Consider the following 24,000-nt stretch of genomic DNA (forward strand, 5'->3'; position numbering starts at 1 on the left):
TATCTAGACTACTGCGGACCGCTAGAATGAAAACCTTCTTTTTCTTCTTATACAAATGACTTCCGAGAATTAAAACTTCGGAAGCTTAACTCTTCAAATCATATCATACCATCCCTGAAAAATGGGAGGAGCAACGGGGTCAGTATAAAACTGAGTGAGTTCACCAAATTACATGCAATATCACATAAAGGGTTAAAACATTTGAAAACCCATTTTATATATAGAAAATACTCTTTTGAAATCATATTGCATACTTTATTTACTTTCCTTCATAAATCTTTGTTTATTTCATAAACTTATAGTTTATACGTATTTGGCATCTTCGATTTCTTGTTATGGTGTTGATATTTTTCTTTCTCGTTTTGTTGCATTAGTTTTCAACAGAATCTTAATCTTAGTTTATATCATCATGATTCTAAGTCGAATTAAATCATTGGCAAGTCTCTTGTGACTTGATCCTTATGGTTGGGTCCCGAGATAGTTCAACCGAGTTACCTTCAACCATATGGTACAGTCCCGAGATAATTCAACCGAGTTACTTGTACCATTTCTCAATCCCAAACGATCGATAGGAGTCCCGAGATAATTCAACCGAGTTACTCCTTAGACACGGGTCCCGAGATAGTTCAACCGAGTTACCTTCGTGTCTACATTCGGACTCTGCACCCTGCAGGTCTTTTGAACTTAATTGTCGATTCATATGATTCCTATTGACATTTAATAGGAGTGTTTGTTCACATAGTGTCTCGATCTTGTTTCGTATTGATTCTCGATGTATCACACTTACTTTTTATTTCGTATGAGTTCCGAGGATTATCATCGAGAATGGATGAGATACAGGTCCCGGGATAATTCTACCGAATTCAACCTTGTATCTCAGTTCTTATTATTTTGTGTACCGTAGTACAATTCTCATTTCACGTTTTTGTATTTTTCGTTTTGTTATATTGATCCTTTATGGACCATGGCATGCACATTACAATCTACAAGCATACATCTATAACACACGCACGTATGGGTATTTATTATGTTTGATAGTACATATCGGAATGTACTATATTTCTTTATTCATATTTGATCTGATACTTGTATATTATTCGATATTCGATTTATTAGTACATATAGGAATGTACTGTACTTTTCTTATTTGTATTTGGTTCAATTTACGTTATTTTACTTTACCCATCCCCGGTACCTTAACATTTATGTTATTATCAAATTAATACATTACGATAAAACATCATTTTCAAAACATACATACGCATACAATTTAAAAACAAACGTTTCAGATATATAAATATTCATATAGCTTTTCGTATTAAAATACGTAGCTTTATGAATATTAGCGAGTAATTTAAAGTGTACTCACCACTTGCTATCCAAATTCTTTAAATAAGCACGACGATATCTCGATCCATTCGCCTCGAGCCTTATCGATAGTCGCTTCTTCGAGTCTACGCAATTTCGATAACGCTACGAATTAATAAAATTTCTAAGTATAATTAATTTATCAAAAAGCTAATTTTCTAGTCTACTTCGGCTAACAAAACTCTTATCTAAAAATAGTCCGACCCCAAAACAAAATTGACATTCTTAAAGTTTAGAATGTCGCCTTCAACTTTCGTTTAGGTCTCGGACCATGAAACGCACCCGAAAGTGTCGAAAACTAGCTCATAAGTTATTTCCTGGGAGCTGTTTACAAGTGCAGGGCAGACTGCACAATAATTTGTTCTGTCCAAAATGAACATCCTAGAGTCCGATTCAACAAAAACTCAAACTTAGACAATTATAGTTAACATCCTTAAGTTTCCGTACCAATAAACGGAACTTAATTTGGACTCATACAGCCCGAGATATTGCCCTTGCAATATCGCTGTTTGCAAGACATTTTATGCAAAACGTCAATTCAATTTAGAACTTATTACGCAACAAGATTAACTATTGATACCGAATTATAACCTCAACATAATTCAGACACCTCGATTAAGCCATCTCTTAACAACTTACTCAATTCATTTCAAACCATTTATTTCCACTTTTCTATGATAATACACATATCCGCATAACCATCTTTGTGCATAGCACGGCTGCCTACACCGACTACAACCAAAGATTTATTCAATTAACCTATCAAATAGCCATATTTTTCTCTAAAAATTTTATGGCACTTATATAGCATATATTTCTAAGTGTATACCAAAAATTAGGCCAAACTAATGTGTTTAAGGTCCTCAAATAATTAACTTACAGCAGCAGCCTTACACAATTTGCAAACAGAGCACTAGGTGCTATTTAATTTTTATCTCAATATCAGAAACATGAAAAATTCTGAAATTTTTTATACACCAACTTAACTCATATACTCAGAACATATAAAAATTCCAGCTCAAACAAACATTTCTAAGTATTTCGAAAAATTCTAGTTGTAGACAGCATCAATTCAACACCAAACCAGAAAATCCAACTTCAAACTTAACCAATACTCCACTCAATTCAATCAATTCATTACCAAAAGTCCAAAATTCTGAATTTATACCTTTTCTAGATGGGATAACCCTTTGGTTGAATGAATTCCTCCATGAACAACCATCAAAATACTCCCTTCAAGCTTTCAATAACCTATGAACATCAAACACCATAAAACCTCAATTCCTCAACCAAAACCGAAATAAAAACTCTGAAACCCTAATTATATACTGAACTTATTACCTTAAATTGATACTATATATCAGTAGAGGATCCTTCCCTCGTTCCGTGGCCACAAGAATCGCTCAATTCGGATCAAAATTGAGTGAGTTATGACCATTTGAAATTTGCTTGATGTTCTTCCATGGAGAAAGGGTGAAGGACGAATTTTAGGAGCTGAAAATGATATGCTTGCTGAGTTTAAACTCATATGCAAGTGTCTTAAATAGGTGAGGCAAAAGTCTCCTTTAGTCCTTGAGTTTGTCACCTCCTCAACTTTCACTTTATAACTTTTATTTCGTCCAATTTAGTCCACTAATCCTTTAATCATTCGATTCTCGATAAATTCCGTATTATTTATTTCCCAAATAAATAACAATAGTATCATACCTTATAATATCACCCTCCAACAATTTATTTTGGCAATTTTGGCCAAAAACGCTCAAATTTCCATTTTGAGCTAACTTGCACTTTTTCTCACTTTTTCGTCCAATTTTCATTTTAATGACTATCAATAACAACTTTACCGATATTATTTTCTTATCTTGAGAAAATAGAGTAAAACACAACTTCCTCCGGAAGTTTGTGGTTAAAAGTCCACTTTAGTCCTTAAGTGGCTAATTTGCACTTTAACCCTTATTCTTAACGAACCGTCAAACTTTCTTCTAAAACGATTTCGTACACTTACGAAACTTGACGATCATTTATTAATAATATTTCACGGACCTTGACGTGAATATTATTAACTCTGGCTTTCCAACTTATTTTATCTTATTCCATTTTTGTCCCGATTAAATCCAATTTATCGCATAATAATTTTCCATTTAAATTATTATCCTACGATAATTCCAATAGACCCTCTTCGGTCTAAGTCCTTATTATCCAATCCTAATTTGATTTTCTCGTTCTTAATCTTTACGATTATGCCTCGTGGCACTACACGTAATACCTCAAAAATTTAGGTTATTACAATCTTCCCCCCTTATAAAAATTCGTCCTCGAATTTTCATAATCTTCTAATATCACTTAACCAATCCTTGTTCAAACCTTATCATTCACTTCCTTCCACACTTCCGCTGCGATACTCTAATTAGTTATTCACTAACTGTTGACTTTACAATTAGGTTTATACGGTCATCTCGATATACTTATCGAGTAACTTCTTATGCTAACAATCCTAACCATCTTGTTACTTCTTGATTCATAACTATTATGAATCAATTCTCTTTATTCGACCTTTTTGAACAACGTATGTTTGTTCGTAGGGTTCATATCCCCTAACGTAACTAACTTCTATGTTCGATTTCCTCGTCCTAGAGGTAAACGTGCTTCGAATTTAAACACGTCCGCTGTCACTTTACATGTTTGTAAAGTAGCGTCGTTGTTCTTGTATTTAATATACAAGACCACCTTAGAGATTTGCAATTCAAATCTCAATACGTTGCGATTCGCATTACACTACTCGTCGTTCTATATACTTGTCGTGTTACATACGTATGTTTTCATATAGGCCTAACAAGATGATCAGTCTTGTCCTATGCCTCTATATACAGAGTCCCTGTCTGAGCTTACTTACGTTTAAAAACTTATCCGCTTAAAACCATGATACCTTTCATTTCTCAAATCATGTCATAATTGTGCACCGGTGTGATGACTTCTCTCATCACAAGAGTTGCAATGACACTCCTCTTTTCTTTTCAGACACACAATGTATATGATGCATGTCCTACTAGTGAATGCAATATGGATGTAGTGATGCAATTCTATTCATGTCAATGCAATGTTTTTATGATTCGTGTCCGGGCACAATTATGTCTTTTCAAAACATTTCATTTCAATCAAATACTTTTCTTTTCATAAAACGGTTTTACGTAAGTTTCTTTCGACATTAGACTCTGTATTTCTATTCGTTCTTATCGTTTGTTGTTTTGCCGTTCGTAATCTATATACATCTTTTGCACATGAAAAGATGTGGTTCCACTCGTCTCGTTCAAACGTCGTTTGAAGAGTACGTTCTAAACGTTCGTATCTATACTAGACTATCTCGAAAGGTTTAATCGTTATTGAGCTTCTAACGTTCGGACTTCACGATGTTTTCTTCAACTACGCAATCTATTTGATTGTATTTAACCAGAACACATCGTGAGAACTACGTCTTTTAGGAGACAGTTGATTCGCGTCATCTGTGGTATTCCACTTACACGGACTGCGAGTATTCCTTATCATAGTGACCTTGTTGTCCACACCAATTGCATACATTGATTATAGCTTGACCTTTACCCAAGTGACTTCTGCCGCGTTGCGGGCACATGGGATTTGCAAGGTTGGAAATTCTTTGTTCCAAAGACGGACGAATAGTTTCTAGCATCCTTGGCTACTTTCCCTTGTCTATCGTTCTTATGAGTCTGGCTGCATCGCCTTTCGGTCTTTTCACTTTTGTCGTTATTTTTTTTTTTAGCGTCTCCTGTTATATTCCTCTCATTAACCTTCATCATATCTTCTGGTCTATGTGATATACTTCGTTTATTTATTCCCGATGAGTTTCTCAATTTATTCAACCTTTCTTACCATATGCTGCCTTTAGCAGTTTCTTTACTTCCACGCCTATCACTTATCTTGATTATTGACTCTCGGGTCTGTTAACCAACTCCCTTTCATTTACTCTTATCTATCTTCTTACTCGTGCAGAGAAGTTTGCTAATTCTTATGGCACTTACTAACATCCTTTATAATCTTCACGATATCATAATCCTATTGATCACTATCTTGTTCGAATCCTCTTTGCCACCTTATTGGCCCCTAACACGTATTCACATTAGTTCCCTTTGGACATTGCTTTTCTTCTTATTATATTCTCACTATTCACCTTATTGCGATTCGTCCTTTGGGTTACTATCTACTGTAACACTAACCCTTGGGTTATACTTGCTGTTAATATCTTACTCTTCACTTCTTTCTAGAAACTCTAGTGTATCCTTTGATCCATCAGACTCCTTTTGGGGTATAACTCCATGTATGCTAATATCCATCTCTATTTGTGTTTCTCTCTTCACGTTGATACTGTCTTTGTATCAACTGCCCCATCATTGGCATACAATTCCTTATATCAGTTATTTCTGCTGTTAACTGATTAATATTGACATTGGGTTGCTGCGGCACTCTTGGTGCCCATATATTTCCACTATGTCTATACCAGGTTCTTCTTGATCTTTGCCTCGTCCCTGGCCTCTATCGGCCGAATGGATTAGGTTACATTGACCTTCATTACTTCTGGCTTCTCCTTGGGCCTTGTGCACTTACTGTGCAACAACACGTGCTCGAGCAATTCTTTGTTCATAGTATGGCGGATATATATAAAGGAATCACGATGAATTCCTTAAAATATAGCACATACTAGTCATCACAAATAACAATCATCCGCGTAAGTTGGATCCTTAGGGATACCTCCTTCCTCTAGGTTTTCTACGATTACATCTCGTATTGCAAGTCTTCTGAGTGTTCTTACTCATTGTAGACTTAGCAAAACATCAAAACATATAATCATGATATCTATGTTCTACGCGCGTGTAATACCCCGTATTCTTATAAGCCACGTGTAAAGGTTTTATTAGCCGGGAATACATAAATTAAATTTAAGCGTAAAATTTAATTTATAAGTATCCCTAAAATTATATCGTAATAATAGAAGTTTAAAATTTAAATCGGGTATTTAAATTTTTATAAAGGGATATGAACGGGACTAGTCGAATAATAAATACAATTGGAGTCGTAAGATAAAAATATATTGATAATTAATATATCAATATACCACTCTAATCGGAGAGTTTAATATTTCGGATAAAACTCCGAAATTAAAATGTCGAAATTTGAAAGTCTCGACGAGCTATTAACGAATATAAGTTAATATATATATATATATATATATATATATATATATATATATATATATATATATATATATATTATATTAATAAAAAAAAGAGAGGATAAGAAAGGAAATGAATTGGGTGAGGCGGTCAGGAGTGATGAGAAAGTAAGGAAAAATGTTTCCTTTAATCCCTAAACTCTTACTTCAATTAATTTTTGGTTATAAACTAATTAAGTATTATTCGTTAGTCCAAATTGAAATAAAATAATATATAAGTTTCGAGCGAATAATTTTGGTATCATTATTCGCGAAATAATTTGACGAAGCTATCGTCAAAATTTCATAGAATTTGAACGTAGAAAGTTTAATCAAGTGGGACTGATTTAAACCTAATAAATCTTCAGAGATTTATTAAGAATAAAATATAAGTCGGATAAGAATAAAAATTATATTTTTATTCTTATTATATTTTATTAGATTTTTGGGTAAAGTTTTACGAAATTCGGAAGTCGTTTCCGTTTAAGTTACGGACGACTATTTAAGAATTTGAGTTAAAGTGGTATATTCGCCAAATCTTATATATATATGTTGCCATATCAATTAAAATGAACATTGGGTTCATTTCCTTCATTCTCACAGAGAGAATGAAGCTGCTTTCCTCTCCAGAGACGCGCGAGCATTAGGGTTCGTCGCGATTCGGTCCGTTTCTCGATTCTAACTCCGTTTCTTCGACGATTACTCAAGTAATCGAGGTACTAATCCTGTATTAAACGTTTATTTTGATATATTTCGATATATTTCGAATATATATTCGTTTATAAACGGTTACCGAATCGATTAATCGTTTTAAACGTCCGAATTGCATTTCGATTGCGTTTTTGTGAACTAGGACGTTTGTATACACGTTTGCAGCGATCCGGGCGTTCCGAGCACGTCGGAATGCCCGGGAAAATGAATTTCCACGGGCTGGAAATAGGCTGCACGAACGTGCAGCTGAGCTACACGAACGTGCAGCTTGGTAGCTGCACGAACGTGCAGCAATGCTGCACGGTCGTGCAGCGACCTGCTGTGCCATGCACAGCAGGTCCGACGCCAAATGGGGGGAGGACTTTTAGGGTTTTTGCCCTACTTGTTTGACGTAGTTTTTGTCGAACGAAAAGTGTTTAAAAAACGATGATTTGTTTAAAAGTAAAGTGAAAAGAGATTTAAACCTAAACCTATATACTTTTAAAATGAGATTTTAAAAGTAAAGTTAAACGTTTAAAAAGGACTTTAAAAGAGTTATAGTCGACGTTTAACTGGTTTTAAATATTTAGCAAACGATGTTGCTAAATAATTAGTATACGACTGTGAATTGTTTTGGCAATCAAGTCTATACTATTAAATAATTTTATTTAGGTATAGCTATACCTAAAGGGACTTCTAGAGTGAAGTTTAAACGTTTTCTCGAGGTGAAAACGATTGATATGGTTTTAAAAATAAAGAGACCATAAGTGTTATGTGTTATGTGAATTGTATGATTTGTCTGAACCTAGGTTTCAATACCTAGATGTTTATACCATAAATGGGTATTGATGTATTGTCTTGTGTGTTTTGTATGTTTGATTCGACTAGCTGTCCAGCAGTCAGACCAGGACTCAGGGGAGTCTGTCACACATACGGCGGTGCTAAGTAGTAACTTAGCAGTACTGTGAGTTTACGTGTTTACTTTTGAATATCAGTATTCAACTGTTTTAAATCCATAATCGCAATAGTATAAACTAGCCAAGAGAGGTCCATTGGAACGAGCTACCTATTGGGCGGCAATAGGGTTGCGTGATCACCAACACTGATTTTTAGATGTACTTCTGTCGAGGTATAGAGGTATGCATGTCGTGTAAGTCATTGGGAAAGTAGATGCCCTGACTTCACGGGTAAACCCTGAGACGGCAGTAATACAGTTACGGTCGCGGAATAAGCCGCGAAGGCAGTTTCTGATTACGATCCAGGTACCAGAGATACAGAATTGGACGGCAGTGATTCAGTTCACGGTCTTTATTCTGTTGTCCATAAGCTCGTAAGATGAGTGTGTCTGTTAGGACAATTGTGGACTAGGGTTTCATATGGATCGACATATTGGTAATATTTTTATATATAACTATTTTATATATATTATGCGATTTTGGTATTTATCTGTAAACTGTTTACTCACTCAGAAATATTTATATTTCTGACCCCGTTGTTGTTTCCCAATATTTCAGGAAACGAGATTTGAGGTCAGTCGAGCTTCCACATCCCTTCTTCAGGAAAGCTCTTCTTTGGTAATGTACATAGGATTTTGTACTCTTAGTATGCTGCAATAGTATAAGTGTAATGTGCCAGCAGCCGAGCCACTAGTCCTCTGTTTAGATACTCTGATAGGATCTAGTGCATGTGTATACCTTTTGGGTGGCTGCTTAGTGGCATATTGTATCTAGTTACCGAGTCGGCCTCGTGTGTTTTTGTGAGGGTCAAAAACAGTATATTTTAAATAAGCCGGCTATGTGTAACCGGTCCGCTGTGTATTTTAATATGTTTAATACCACCGTTGCGAGACCCAGAGGTGTCCGCTTTATTTTATTAAACATATTAACGGTGGCGTGTGATCTGGAACGGGGCTGCCTATGTGTTAAGGCAGTCGAAAGATAAGTCCCCGGTTTCCAGTGATCACCACGCCAGGTTTTCAGAAAGAAGCGAGGGTTGAGATAACGAGGTTATCCAACCAGTACTTCTGAAAACCAGATTTCGCATATATGTGTAATTTCAGAAATGTGTTTGAGTTAAACGAGAAAAGTTTTAACGGCGTTTTCTGAAAATGGATCGTACGCGAGGTGCGATCATTTAATAATATTTGCGAAAAATTTCTAGAGGTTCTAGGCTTGCTACGGGTTTCGGAACAACCATTCCCATTCCCTAGCGCCGGTCGTGACTTGGATTAGGGTGGAATTCGGGTCGTGACAAACGTGGTATCAGAGCAACATTTTAAGTACTCGACCATCCGATGTACTGTTGCTGATACTGTTAAGTAAGATGTGTTAAGAATTGTGAGAATTCCTAGTAGACTATTGCAGCAACATAGGATTCGAGTCATGTCTTTGATCAGTTTTCAGTTGTTGAAAACATTCAGCTATAAGTAGCAGCCCGTATACCTGTGTAGTGTATATGTGATGTTTGATCAGGAACATATGAGATGTTCTTGTGTTTGAAACGTGATACTAACGAGGGAACATATGAGATCTTCCTATGTTCGAGACGCTCTATTAGAGTAGTACGCAATGGTCAGATCAATTGACCAGTATTCAAGGAAGTTGATTCTGTTCGAATACAGAACAAGGCGAAGATTCCAGAAGAATCGTTTGTTCGAGAAAATAGTTAGATTTTCTCTGAACTATATGTGTGATTGCTATGTGTTTTATTTTATATGTGTTTATAAGGTGTTATCTGTTATATGAAAATGTATTTTTCTATAACTGTTATATCGGCTACTTGCGTTATGGCCACATGTGTTTCAGCATGTCTGGGCCTAGTCGAGCTCAGCCGTATATCGTGCCTGATAATCCATTAGAGGCTGAAGATTTTGCTTCAGTTGATGAGATGGATACGGACGATGATGTTATCGAATTAGAGGATCTGGATAGATCAATAGGAGACATAGATTTTATTGATGACAGTTATGATTCAGTGTCTGAATATACTGTTATATCAGCCTATATAAGGTTTAGGCTGGGGGAGGATTTAGAAAAGATAAACTATCTAAGGATAGTTCAACAAAGGATGAGTCATTCCCCATGTCAAAGGGGGGAGAATGTGTATGCTAATGAGGAGAAAGAGGAACAAAGTTTGAATAGAATGAGACGCTATGTGAGAATGTTCACGCGGAAGGTAAAGGAACACTTATACGCCGATGCGGACGAGGAAAAAGGTCTGATGATTCGAGAGGCACTACCGCCTCAACAATCATCCTCAGGTATCAGTTAGATATGTGTCTTACGTTTAAGTAAGTACATTTATGTGTTTTAGTATGAGATACTAAAACTAGAAAACATAAAGTACAGATAATGAATATCCTTAAACAAGAACACACATATGAATGAATAATAATTGTTAGTAAGCAGCCTGACGATGAATAATAACATAAAAGGTAAATGTTAAATAAAGAATGATAAATCCTAATGTGAGGATTAGGAAACCTTGAAATGGCACAGAGAAGTAGTTTGAAAGAAACTTATTAAAGTTTTATTTTACAGTTGAACGTATAATTGTGCTCAGATGCATTAAAGGTGCATGTTGCAAAAATCACTATAGAAGAAGCATACCTGAATTTTATATATATCATATATATACATAAAATGATTTTGATTAGGGCATGCATCATATATTTTGATATATCAGTATATCAAAGGAAAGTGAATTGAGATAGCAACTCTTTGGGGATGAGAGATGTCATCACCCTGAAGCACAATTGTACGAAAAAGGTTTTGAACCGTGAATTTGAGAATTCACAATTTGTTTGAAAAGAGGGATTTAAAAGGCCTGCGCAGGCAGGACGAATAATAATTGTCTCAGATGAGATCAATTGTATTTGTCTGACAAATTGATTTGTATTTGTTAAGCGTCAGTGTACGCGAGACAAAACTGTATTTCTCAAATGAAAACTTTGTGATAGTGACAAGGTAGATGGGAAATGGAGATAAAGAATAATGGTTTTTATTATAAAAATAAATAATAAAGACCTAAATTCTAATGTTTCATTCCGAGACTTTAGAGAGTAATGAAAGTACGGGGAAGAATAGAGAAAGTAAGAATGTATATTCTTGCTAAGGAATAGACTAATGTGAGTCTAGTGGTGAACTTTTATAGTAAGTAAAAGTTCGAGAATAGACAATAGAAATTGTCGCGATTAAGATAAGAGAGTAGGATCTAATTGAACACGACTCGGTTTGTTTGACTTTAAGTAGTTATATGTGAACAAAGTCATACGTACGTGTTTAATTAATCGGATTGGAGATCAGTCTTACAGATAGAACAAATGTCAGTAATGGACATATCTCTTAAATCCATACGAGTGGTTAGATAAACCATAATTCATAAGTCTGAGAGGAGTAAACCTCAGCACTTAAACTATAAATAATAATGAAACATCTAAAAGAAAGATGATAAAGGAAGTATGAGTATTCTCAGAACCGAGTAGATACACTACTAGTTCTGATATAAGCAAAGAGGATTAATGAATATGTTAACGACTGATGGAGTTGGTTAAGTCGTGTTAACAGATATTCATTAAGAAAATGATTAACAAATCATAAAACGAATAAATAATATACTTAAAAAGTATATCAAACCTTGAACCAACATAAAATAAATATGTTATCAAGGTGTAAATGAGATGGAGATAGTGAATTGGACGAGTAAATTTCAGATGTTGTCTGAAAGCTAACAGGGTGTAGTAAAACCCTAATAACTTATGATCGAGCCGTTAGATCAGTTTGATTTTGGGATATTACAATCCCAAGACGGTTATCTAAGTTTTAACCGTTGCGATCGTCGAACGGAGAGGTAGACGATGCACGATGATGAAGATATTGTCGTGGAACTTGCGTGAAATTTTGGCGGTAAGCCAAAAGTGCAAGTGACAACGATAAGAAGTATAAACTTTAATTAACTTGGAATTATCAACATAAGCTCCATATATGTATATAAATGAGTTTGAAAACTGTAATGAGACAGTAATTTCAAAAGATGAAAATTCCAAGAACCGAGCCTTATGACTGTGAGGTCTAGGCTGGCTGGTAACGGAATATACATGTAGTGTACATGTATTTTGAATGTCAGGCCAGGAATATGTATAGTATGGCCGACTAAAAGTAGAAAAATGTTAATAAACATTTTGTTTTCAAAGTGAAATGTTTGAAAACGGAGCTAAAGTTGATAGTTAGTTAATTAAATGCGATAGTAACAGCTATAGTACAGTTATAATAACTGTTAGCTGTGAACAAGGAGAATATGTATGTGGAAAGAGGCTAAGAAGTCTAATTAACCTTAGAAATACCGAAAACAAGTAACAGGAGTATAGTTTTGCGGTCACGATGAAGTAAGTTGGACGGTGTTGTATGGTGAGATAATTAAGTTATAACCTACACCTACACCTAGATGACCACATCATTAGTGTGAGAGGAACCCAATAATTCAATCTGTAACAGGAAGTTGCTATAGATTGATAAAGAGTTAAAAGACATTATTTACAAGATATAGAATTCATAAGAAAGTGTAAATGATGTTATGGATGAGTAGTCTGTTTATGGAACGGGAGTTCCAACAGATGAAGAGGGTAAGGTTGGGGATTGAAATTACTTAACCAACATTACCCTAAAGTGATTAAAAGATACGAAAAATTTGATAATAAGATTAAAAATTTTAGTGATAATAAGGTACAATAAAATGTACAACCAATAATAAACTGCGAACTAGAAAGTTCAAGGAATAAAAAGGAAAGTGAATTCAAAGGAGATATCATAAGACTTAATAATAAGTTGATATCCCAGAAGTGAATTCAAAATTTGTACTATCTGTAAAGAAGTACAACGAAAAGAAAAAGTAATAAGATGTATAAAGAATACAAGTATGGCTAGTAGCCAGTTTCAAGGACAAATTCAGAAACCGAAAAGAAGTCGGATTAAGTTCGACTCTTCACGAAAGTTGTAGATTGGATGTCAAAATATGGGAATTTGAAATAATATTTGGAAAAAGACTGGTTTAAATGCTTGGTTTATTGGCTTCAATAACAGCCATGGCATCAGTTTTGCAGTCTTTCAAAAATTAGCTCAAAGAGGCAACTTTGAGGTCAATTTCCGATACCTTCGAGAATGAATCTCAACTCGAAGTCTAAACGGAAGTTGTAGAACTCATTTTCGACTATAAGAATACCAAATTTATTTGGTAAACGGACGCTTCATGATAAGCGATCCGGGTAGCCAAAGTAGGCCCAAAAAGAAGTAACACAAGGGAATAATTCGAGGTTAATGAATACCAAGACTTCTGATAACAGAAGTCAAGGTTATAGGTTTAGAATCTATAAGTGAAAGTACGGTGAGATGAGATGTAAAGTGATGGAGAGTTATAAGCTGCAGTTAGAGAAAAACTGCAAAGTTTAGATAACCAGTGTTCGTATACTAATAGAGAAAAGTATACGGTCTATAAAGAACAAATAAAACAGAAATGGAAAAGAAATTGATAGACGCAAGGTAGTTAGTGAGTTGTGTACAGCTGTGCAATTATGTCGTAGACGACAGCAATTGTGCCATAGATGACAACATTGGTGCCACAAATGACAGCAGTAATGTTTATGTGGTGAGAAGCATAGAACATGAAGTATAAAAAGTATTATTTGACTGTATAAGTAAAAGAAGAAGTATAAGTAAATTCGAGGACGAATTTATATAAGGGGGAGAGAATGTAATACCCCGTATTCTTATAAGCCACGTGTAAAGGTTTTATTAGCCGGGAATACATAAATTAAATTTAAGCGTAAAATTTAATTTATAAGTATCCCTAAAATTATATCGTAATAATAGAAGTTTAAAATTTAAATCGGGTATTTAAATTTTTATAAAGAGATATGAACGGGACTAGTCGAATAATAAATACGATTGGAGTCGTAAGATAAAAATATATTGATAATTAATATATCAATATACCACTCTAATCGGAGAGTTTAATATTTCGGATAAAACTCCGAAATTAAAATGTCGAAATTTGAAAGTCTCGACGAGCTATTAACGAATATAAGTTAATATATATATATATATATATATATATATATATATATTATATTAATAAAAAAAAGAGAGGATAAGAAAGGAAATGAATTGGGTGAGGCGGTCAGGAGTGATGAGAAAGTAAGGAAAAATGTTTCCTTTAATCCCTAAACTCTTACTTCAATTAGTTTTTGGTTATAAACTAATTAAGTATTATTCGTTAGTCCAAATTGAAATAAAATAATATATAAGTTTCGAGCGAATAATTTTGGTATCATTATTCGCGAAATAATTTGACGAAGCTATCGTCAAAATTTCATAGAATTTGAACGTAGAAAGTTTAATCAAGTGGGACTGATTTAAACCTAATAAATCTTCAGAGATTTATTAAGAATAAAATATAAGTCGGATAAGAATAAAAATTATATTTTTATTCTTATTATATTTTATTAGATTTTTGGGTAAAGTTTTACGAAATTCGGAAGTCGTTTCCGTTTAAGTTACGGACGACTATTTAAGAATTTGAGTTAAAGTGGTATATTCGCCAAATCTTATATATATATGTTGCCATATCAATTAAAATGAACATTGGGTTCATTTCCTTCATTCTCACAGAGAGAATGAAGCTGCTTTCCTCTCCAGAGACGCGCGAGCATTAGGGTTCGTCGCGATTCGGTCCGTTTCTCGATTCTAACTCCGTTTCTTCGACGATTACTCAAGTAATCGAGGTACTAATCCTGTATTAAACGTTTATTTTGATATATTTCGATATATTTCGAATATATATTCGTTTATAAACGGTTACCGAATCGATTAATCGTTTTAAACGTCCGAATTGCATTTTGATTGCGTTTTTGTGAACTAGGACGTTTGTATACACGTTTGCAGCGATCCGGGCGTTCCGAGCACGTCGGAATGCCCGGGAAAATGAATTTCCACGGGCTGGAAATAGGCTGCACGAACGTGCAGCTGAGCTACACGAACGTGCAGCTTGGTAGCTGCACGAACGTGCAGCAATGCTGCACGGTCGTGCAGCGACCTGCTGTGCCATGCACAGCAGGTCCGACGCCAAATGGGGGGAGGACTTTTAGGGTTTTTGCCCTACTTGTTTGACGTAGTTTTTGTCGAACGAAAAGTGTTTAAAAAACGATGATTTGTTTAAAAGTAAAGTGAAAAGAGATTTAAACCTAAACCTATATACTTTTAAAATGAGATTTTAAAAGTAAAGTTAAACGTTTAAAAAGGACTTTAAAAGAGTTATAGTCGACGTTTAACTGGTTTTAAATATTTAGCAAACGATGTTGCTAAATAATTAGTATACGACTGTGAATTGTTTTGGCAATCAAGTCTATACTATTAAATAATTTTATTTAGGTATAGCTATACCTAAAGGGACTTCTAGAGCGAAGTTTAAACGTTTTCTCGAGGTGAAAACGATTGATATGGTTTTAAAAATAAAGAGACCATAAGTGTTATGTGTTATGTGAATTGTATGATTTGTCTGAACCTAGGTTTCAATACCTAGATGTTTATACCATAAATGGGTATTGATGTATTGTCTTGTGTGTTTTGTATGTTTGATTCGACTAGCTGTCCAGCAGTCAGACCAGGACTCAGGGGAGTCTGTCACACATACGGCGGTGCTAAGTAGTAACTTAGCAGTACTGTGAGTTTACGTGTTTACTTTTGAATATCAGTATTCAACTGTTTTAAATCCATAATCGCAATAGTATAAACTAGCCAAGAGAGGTCCATTGGAACGAGCTACCTATTGGGCGGCAATAGGGTTGCGTGATCACCAACACTGATTTTTAGATGTACTTCTGTCGAGGTATAGAGGTATGCATGTCGTGTAAGTCATTGGGAAAGTAGATGCCCTGACTTCACGGGTAAACCCTGAGACGGCAGTAATACAGTTACGGTCGCGGAATAAGCCGCGAAGGCAGTTTCTGATTACGGTCCAGGTACCAGAGATACAGAATTGGACGGCAGTGATTCAGTTCACGGTCTTTATTCTGTTGTCCATAAGCTCGTAAGATGAGTGTGTCTGTTAGGACAATTGTGGACTAGGGTTTCATATGGATCGACATATTGGTAATATTTTTATATATAACTATTTTATATATATTATGCGATTTTGGTATTTATCTGTAAACTGTTTACTCACTCAGAAATATTTATATTTCTGACCCCGTTGTTGTTTCCCAATATTTCAGGAAACGAGATTTGAGGTCAGTCGAGCTTCCACATCCCTTCTTCAGGAAAGCTCTTCTTTGGTAATGTACATAGGATTTTGTACTCTTAGTATGCTGCAATAGTATAAGTGTAATGTGCCAGCAGCCGAGCCACTAGTCCTCTGTTTAGATACTCTGATAGGATCTAGTGCATGTGTATACCTTTTGGGTGGCTGCTTAGTGGCATATTGTATCTAGTTACCGAGTCGGCCTCGTGTGTTTTTGTGAGGGTCAAAAACAGTATGTTTTAAATAAGCCGGCTATGTGTAACCGGTCCGCTGTGTATTTTAATATGTTTAATACCACCGTTGCGAGACCCAGAGGTGTCCGCTTTATTTTATTAAACATATTAACGGTGGCGTGTGATCTGGAACGGGGCTGCCTATGTGTTAAGGCAGTCGAAAGATAAGTCCCCGGTTTCCAGTGATCACCACGCCAGGTTTTCAGAAAGAAGCGAGGGTTGAGATAACGAGGTTATCCAACCAGTACTTCTGAAAACCAGATTTCGCATATATGTGTAATTTCAGAAATGTGTTTGAGTTAAACGAGAAAAGTTTTAACGGCGTTTTCTGAAAATGGATCGTACGCGAGGTGCGATCATTTAATAATATTTGCGAAAAATTTCTAGAGGTTCTAGGCTTGCTACGGGTTTCGGAACAACCATTCCCATTCCCTAGCGCCGGTCGTGACTTGGATTAGGGTGGAATTCGGGTCGTGACAGCGCGTCACTATCGTGGCTATAAGCATATATATTGACTGAGTCCAAAGAAAATCAGTGCTTCCTAGATTTTCCTCGGTGGCGTCGCGTACTTTAAGTCTTGCGAGCATTCCACTCACTATAGACTTAGCAAAATTAAACAGCATCCAATCAATAAGCGCAAGTTCTATCCATAATAACCATTCATATACACACATGTCACGTATCGCATACATTATCACAGGCGTACATACCTGTGAGCATATCACTCTCCTGAGTGATCGTGTTTAGTAACGCATCGCATATCTCATCAATCATATACTATTAAATCAATTAATTCAATCATAGTCCATAACGATATTCTTTTATCATATGAGTCTCGAGAGTATATAACTCTTCGCAGACTATAGATACTCGAAAGCGTATTGCTTACTCGAGTAAACACAAAACACAATTTGTGCTCATGCACACTTCTAACTCGACTCCTAATAGCACGTATAGGAGGGGACGTCTTTGTAAAACGTTTGAAAAATCGATGAAAACATTGATAACGTTCAAAAGACATGACTGGAAATCCCTATAATCCGCAGTAGTTCCTATATATTGATCGACACTTTCCTATACTTCAATCATAAAAGAACAATGGCCTAGGAATTCTAAACCATTGCTCTGATACCAACTTTGTCACGACCCAAATTTATGAGCCGCGACCGGCGCTAGGGAATGGGAGTGGTAGCTCCAAATCCCGTAGCAAGCCTAAAAACCTGTGTAAATTTTTTTCGCAAATCAAAACATATTTCATATATTAAACTACATGTGACCCCATTTACAAATAATATCAGAGTTAAAAACGCGTTATACAAAATTCTAGTTAAAATATCTAGACTACTGCGGACCGCTAGAATGAAAACCTTCTTTTTCTTCTTATACAAATGACTTCCGAGAATTAAAACTTCGGAAGCTTAACTCTTCAAATCATATCATACCATCCCTGAAAAATGGGAGGAGCAACGGGGTCAGTATAAAACTGAGTGAGTTCACCAAATTACATGCAATATCACATAAAGGGTTAAAACATTTGAAAACCCATTTTATATATAGAAAATACTCTTTTGAAATCATATTGCATACTTTATTTACTTTCCTTCATAAATCTTTGTTTATTTCATAAACTTATAGTTTATACGTATTTGGCATCTTCGATTTCTTGTTATGCTGTTGATATTTTTCTTTCTCGTTTTGTTGCATTAGTTTTCAACAGAATCTTAATCTTAGTTTATATCATCATGATTCTAAGTCGAATTAAATCATTGGCAAGTCTCTTGTGACTTGATCCTTATGGTTGGGTCCCGAGATAGTTCAACCGAGTTACCTTCAACCATATGGTACAGTCCCGAGATAATTCAACCGAGTTACTTGTACCATTTCTCAATCCCAAACGATCGATAGGAGTCCCGAGATAATTCAACCGAGTTACTCCTTAGACACGGGTCCCGAGATAGTTCAACCGAGTTACCTTCGTGTCTACATTCGGACTCTGCACCCTGCAGGTCTTTTGAACTTAATTGTCGATTCATATGATTCCTATTGACATTTAATAGGAGTGTTTGTTCACATAGTGTCTCGATCTTGTTTCGTATTGATTCTCGATGTATCACACTTACTTTTTATTTCGTATGAGTTCCGAGGATTATCATCGAGAATGGATGAGATACAGGTCCCGGGATAATTCTACCGAATTCAACCTTGTATCTCAGTTCTTATTATTTTGTGTACCGTAGTACAATTCTCATTTCACGTTTTTGTATTTTTCGTTTTGTTATATTGATCCTTTATGGACCATGGCATGCACATTACAATCTACAAGCATACATCTATAACACACGCACGTATGGGTATTTATTATGTTTGATAGTACATATCGGAATGTACTATATTTCTTTATTCATATTTGATCTGATACTTGTATATTATTCGATATTCGATTTATTAGTACATATAGGAATGTACTGTACTTTTCTTATTTGTATTTGGTTCAATTTACGTTATTTTACTTTACCCATCCCCGGTACCTTAACATTTATGTTATTATCAAATTAATACATTACGATAAAACATCATTTTCAAAACATACATACGCATACAATTTAAAAACAAACGTTTCAGATATATAAATATTCATATAGCTTTTCGTATTAAAATACGTAGCTTTATGAATATTAGCGAGTAATTTAAAGTGTACTCACCACTTGCTATCCAAATTCTTTAAATAAGCACGACGATATCTCGATCCATTCGCCTCGAGCCTTATCGATAGTCGCTTCTTCGAGTCTACGCAATTTCGATAACGCTACGAATTAATAAAATTTCTAAGTATAATTAATTTATCAAAAAGCTAATTTTCTAGTCTACTTCGGCTAACAAAACTCTTATCTAAAAATAGTCCGACCCCAAAACAAAATTGACATTCTTAAAGTTTAGAATGTCGCCTTCAACTTTCGTTTAGGTCTCGGACCATGAAACGCACCCGAAAGTGTCGAAAACTAGCTCATAAGTTATTTCCTGGGAGCTGTTTACAAGTGCAGGGCAGACTGCACAATAATTTGTTCTGTCCAAAATGAACATCCTAGAGTCCGATTCAACAAAAACTCAAACTTAGACAATTATAGTTAACATCCTTAAGTTTCCGTACCAATAAACGGAACTTAATTTGGACTCATACAGCCCGAGATATTGCCCTTGCAATATCGCTGTTTGCAAGACATTTTATGCAAAACGTCAATTCAATTTAGAACTTATTACGCAACAAGATTAACTATTGATACCGAATTATAACCTCAACATAATTCAGACACCTCGATTAAGCCATCTCTTAACAACTTACTCAATTCATTTCAAACCATTTATTTCCACTTTTCTATGATAATACACATATCCGCATAACCATCTTTGTGCATAGCACGGCTGCCTACACCGACTACAACCAAAGATTTATTCAATTAACCTATCAAATAGCCATATTTTTCTCTGAAAATTTTATGGCACTTATATAGCATATATTTCTAAGTGTATACCAAAAATTAGGCCAAACTAATGTGTTTAAGGTCCTCAAATAATTAACTTACAGCAGCAGCCTTACACAATTTGCAAACAGAGCACTAGGTGCTATTTAATTTTTATCTCAATATCAGAAACATGAAAAATTCTGAAATATTTTATACACCAACTTAACTCATATACTCAGAACATATAAAAATTCCAGCTCAAACAAACATTTCTAAGTATTTCGAAAAATTCTAGTTGTAGACAGCATCAATTCAACACCAAACCAGAAAATCCAACTTCAAACTTAACCAATACTCCACTCAATTCAATCAATTCATTACCAAAAGTCCAAAATTCTGAATTTATACCTTTTCTAGATGGGATAACCCTTTGGTTGAATGAATTCCTCCATGAACAACCATCAAAATACTCCCTTCAAGCTTTCAATAACCTATGAACATCAAACACCATAAAACCTCAATTCCTCAACCAAAACCGAAATAAAAACTCTGAAACCCTAATTATATACTGAACTTATTACCTTAAATTGATACTATATATCAGTAGAGGATCCTTCCCTCGTTCCGTGGCCACAAGAATCGCTCAATTCGGATCAAAATTGAGTGAGTTATGACCATTTGAAATTTGCTTGATGTTCTTCCATGGAGAAAGGGTGAAGGACGAATTTTAGGAGCTGAAAATGATATGCTTGCTGAGTTTAAACTCATATGCAAGTGTCTTAAATAGGTGAGGCAAAAGTCTCCTTTAGTCCTTGAGTTTGTCACCTCCTCAACTTTCACTTTATAACTTTTATTTCGTCCAATTTAGTCCACTAATCCTTTAATCATTCGATTCTCGATAAATTCCGTATTATTTATTTCCCAAATAAATAACAATAGTATCATACCTTATAATATCACCCTCCAACAATTTATTTTGGCAATTTTGGCCAAAAACGCTCAAATTTCCATTTTGAGCTAACTTGCACTTTTTCTCACTTTTTCGTCCAATTTTCATTTTAATGACTATCAATAACAACTTTACCGATATTATTTTCTTATCTTGAGAAAATAGAGTAAAACACAACTTCCTCCGGAAGTTTGTGGTTAAAAGTCCACTTTAGTCCTTAAGTGGCTAATTTGCACTTTAACCCTTATTCTTAACGAACCGTCAAACTTTCTTCTAAAACGATTTCGTACACTTACGAAACTTGACGATCATTTATTAATAATATTTCACGGACCTTGACGTGAATATTATTAACTCTGGCTTTCCAACTTATTTTATCTTATTCCATTTTTGTCCCGATTAAATCCAATTTATCGCACAATAGACCCTCTTCGGTCTAAGTCCTTATTATCCAATCCTAATTTGATTTTCTCGTTCTTAATCTTTACGATTATGCCTCGTGGCACTACACGTAATACCTCAAAAATTTAGGTTATTACACTAAGGAAGTTGAATACTCAGTCGCTCAATCCTTACTCGTATACTGTATGAGCATTTCATAGGAGTCATAAGAGATTTCAAATGACTGAATTTTTTGTTATCCCTTCATCATTTAGGGATAATTTCAATTTACATCTTTTTAGACTTAATTATTCATGATTAGCCAAATCATTGATAGAAATAATATCCAAATACCAAACTCGTCCTCTATATAACCTGCGCGAAATCGAGGAAACCTTTAGGAAGATCAAAGAAAGAATCTGTTCTTCCTCCGTAAAAAATTCTTCTAATAATTCTGAACCTAATCTTTTCAAAAAAGTGCGTACAGTACTTTTGTGTTTACGAGACAAAGTTTTAACACAAGAAAGTCGAAGTATATATTTTATTCGATACAAATTCTTTTTTTTTTTAGGATCCGCTATAATAATGAGAAAAATTTCTGTATATATGCACAAATCGGCCGATAATATCAGAATCCGCTGAATCAGCCTGAGTCGGTTTACTAATGGGATGTCCTGCTGCGTTAGAAAATTTTGTTTTTGCCAACGATCCAATTAAAGGAATAATAGGAACTATTGTATCGAGTTTCTTTATAGTATTATCTTTATCTATTATAAATAAATTTTCTAGCATTTGACTCCGTACCAATGAAGGATTCAATTGTACATTTGAAAGATAGCCCAAAAAGTTGAGAGAATGCATAGATAATGAATTTAGATAGATCTTTTCTGGTTGAAACCACGCATAATGAGATTGACATAAATTGACAAAGTAATATTTCCATTTTTTCATCAGAAAAGGCCTATCTTTTGCAGCCAAAATGGATTTTCCTCGATATCTAGCATAATGCATGAAAGGATCCTTGAACAACCATAGAATTGCCTGAAAACCATTAGCAAAGACTTCCACAAAATGTTCTATTTTTCCATAGAAAGAAATTCGTTCAAGAAGTATTCGATAAAATGTTGCTCGTAAATAAAAAGATTGGTTACGGAGAAAAAAGAAGATGTATTCATATTTATATATATAAGAGTTATATAAGAACATGCAAATTCTTTGATTACTTTTTTTACAAATGGAAATGGATTTCTTTGGAATAAAAAAACTGTTCCAATTCCAATACTCATGAAGAAAGAGTCGTAATAAACGCAAAGAAGAGGGGTCTTTCACCCAATAGCGAAGGATTTGAACCGATTTTTCTAGATGGATGGGGTAAGGTATTAATACATTTGACACATAATTTAAATGTGGAAATTTGTCCTCTAAAAAAGGAAATATTGAATGAATGGATCGTAATTTATAAGATTTTGCTACCCCCGACCTTTCTAAAAAAGATACTAATCGTAGTGAAAATGGAATTTCCACAATAACTGCAAAACCCTCTGATATCATTTGATAATACAAATTCTTGTTGTACCTAAAAAATAGATTTTGATTCGAATCATTAGCAGAAAAAAAAATGATTCTGTTGATACATTCGAGTAATTAAACATTTTACAATTAAGAAACTAAATTTATTGTCATAACCTGCATTTTCCAACAAAGTAGATCTATTTAAACTGTGATCGTGAGCAAATGTATAAATATACTCTCGAAAGATAAATGGGTATAGAAAGTTCTTTTTTCGAGATCTATCTACTTCTAAATATCTTTGATATTCCTCCATTTTTTATTTGAAATTAAATTGGATTGAAGCAAGGATAGAGGACTTTTATTGGGTTATTTAATGACATATAGTGCGATACAGTAAAAACAAAGTAGTATAGAAAAGAATAGATACCTCGGAAAGAAATAGGTAAACTCATTAAGGGACTCCCATCCTCCCTTTTTTTCATCTAATAGGTTTATGATCATTATAGGATAAAAGATAAAAAAATAATTAGAAATCCTTTATTTTTTTCAAGCCAATCGCTCTTTTGATTTTGGAAAAGAAAAATATCTTTATCAACATACTCTTTCTTCTACACATTTATCCCCCCTTAATAGAATAGTGGGGAATGGCTAATAATTAGGACTCATTAAAAATTAAAAGAAAATCCAAATTTGCTGACAGAAAATATCCCGCATTAGGCACTAATTTTTTAACGTCTAATTAGATCGGATAATCATTCAAATTAAGAATGTAAGCTCGTTGCTTTTTTGTTTCCCTATAATTGGAACCGTAGGGCTCTATCCATTTATTCACTCGACTCCACCTTGAATTCATTTATTATGTTCCGCACCAAGAAATCAAATAAGGTCTGGCCTGAT

At 34.6% G+C, this 24,000-nt stretch overlaps 3 long non-coding RNA genes and 1 pseudogene across 3 annotated transcripts in view; all 4 read right to left on the reverse strand.

Moving 5' to 3' along the window:
* Window positions 1-3,287, reverse strand: part of LOC126664392 (uncharacterized) — a 3,480-nt gene extending 193 nt beyond the window's left edge. Inside the window, exons 1-3 of the long non-coding RNA XR_008790976.1 lie at window positions 2,710-3,287; window positions 1,370-2,619; window positions 1-114 (exon numbers count right to left, since the gene is read on the reverse strand). The exon at window positions 1-114 is cut by the window's left edge and continues 193 nt beyond it. This is a non-coding gene — a long non-coding RNA (uncharacterized LOC126664392). The remainder of the gene's footprint in view (window positions 115-1,369; window positions 2,620-2,709) is intronic.
* A 14,492-nt stretch (window positions 3,288-17,779) lies between these two features.
* On the reverse strand, window positions 17,780-20,155 carry LOC130015659 (uncharacterized). Its single transcript, XR_008790978.1, has 2 exons — window positions 19,503-20,155; window positions 17,780-18,247 (listed from the first exon to the last, which is right to left on the reverse strand). It is a non-coding gene; the product is annotated as an uncharacterized LOC130015659 (long non-coding RNA).
* Window positions 20,156-20,572: 417 nt separating this feature from the next.
* On the reverse strand, window positions 20,573-21,423 carry LOC130014772 (uncharacterized). The gene is made up of 2 exons (XR_008790979.1): window positions 20,843-21,423; window positions 20,573-20,752 (listed from the first exon to the last, which is right to left on the reverse strand). It is a non-coding gene; the product is annotated as an uncharacterized LOC130014772 (long non-coding RNA).
* A 609-nt stretch (window positions 21,424-22,032) lies between these two features.
* On the reverse strand, window positions 22,033-23,476 carry LOC126672199 (maturase K-like; annotated as a pseudogene).
* Window positions 23,477-24,000: the final 524 nt, after the last annotated feature.

Source organism: Mercurialis annua, linkage group LG1-X (assembly GCF_937616625.2).
Source record: "Mercurialis annua linkage group LG1-X, ddMerAnnu1.2, whole genome shotgun sequence".
NCBI lineage: Eukaryota > Viridiplantae > Streptophyta > Magnoliopsida > Malpighiales > Euphorbiaceae > Mercurialis > Mercurialis annua.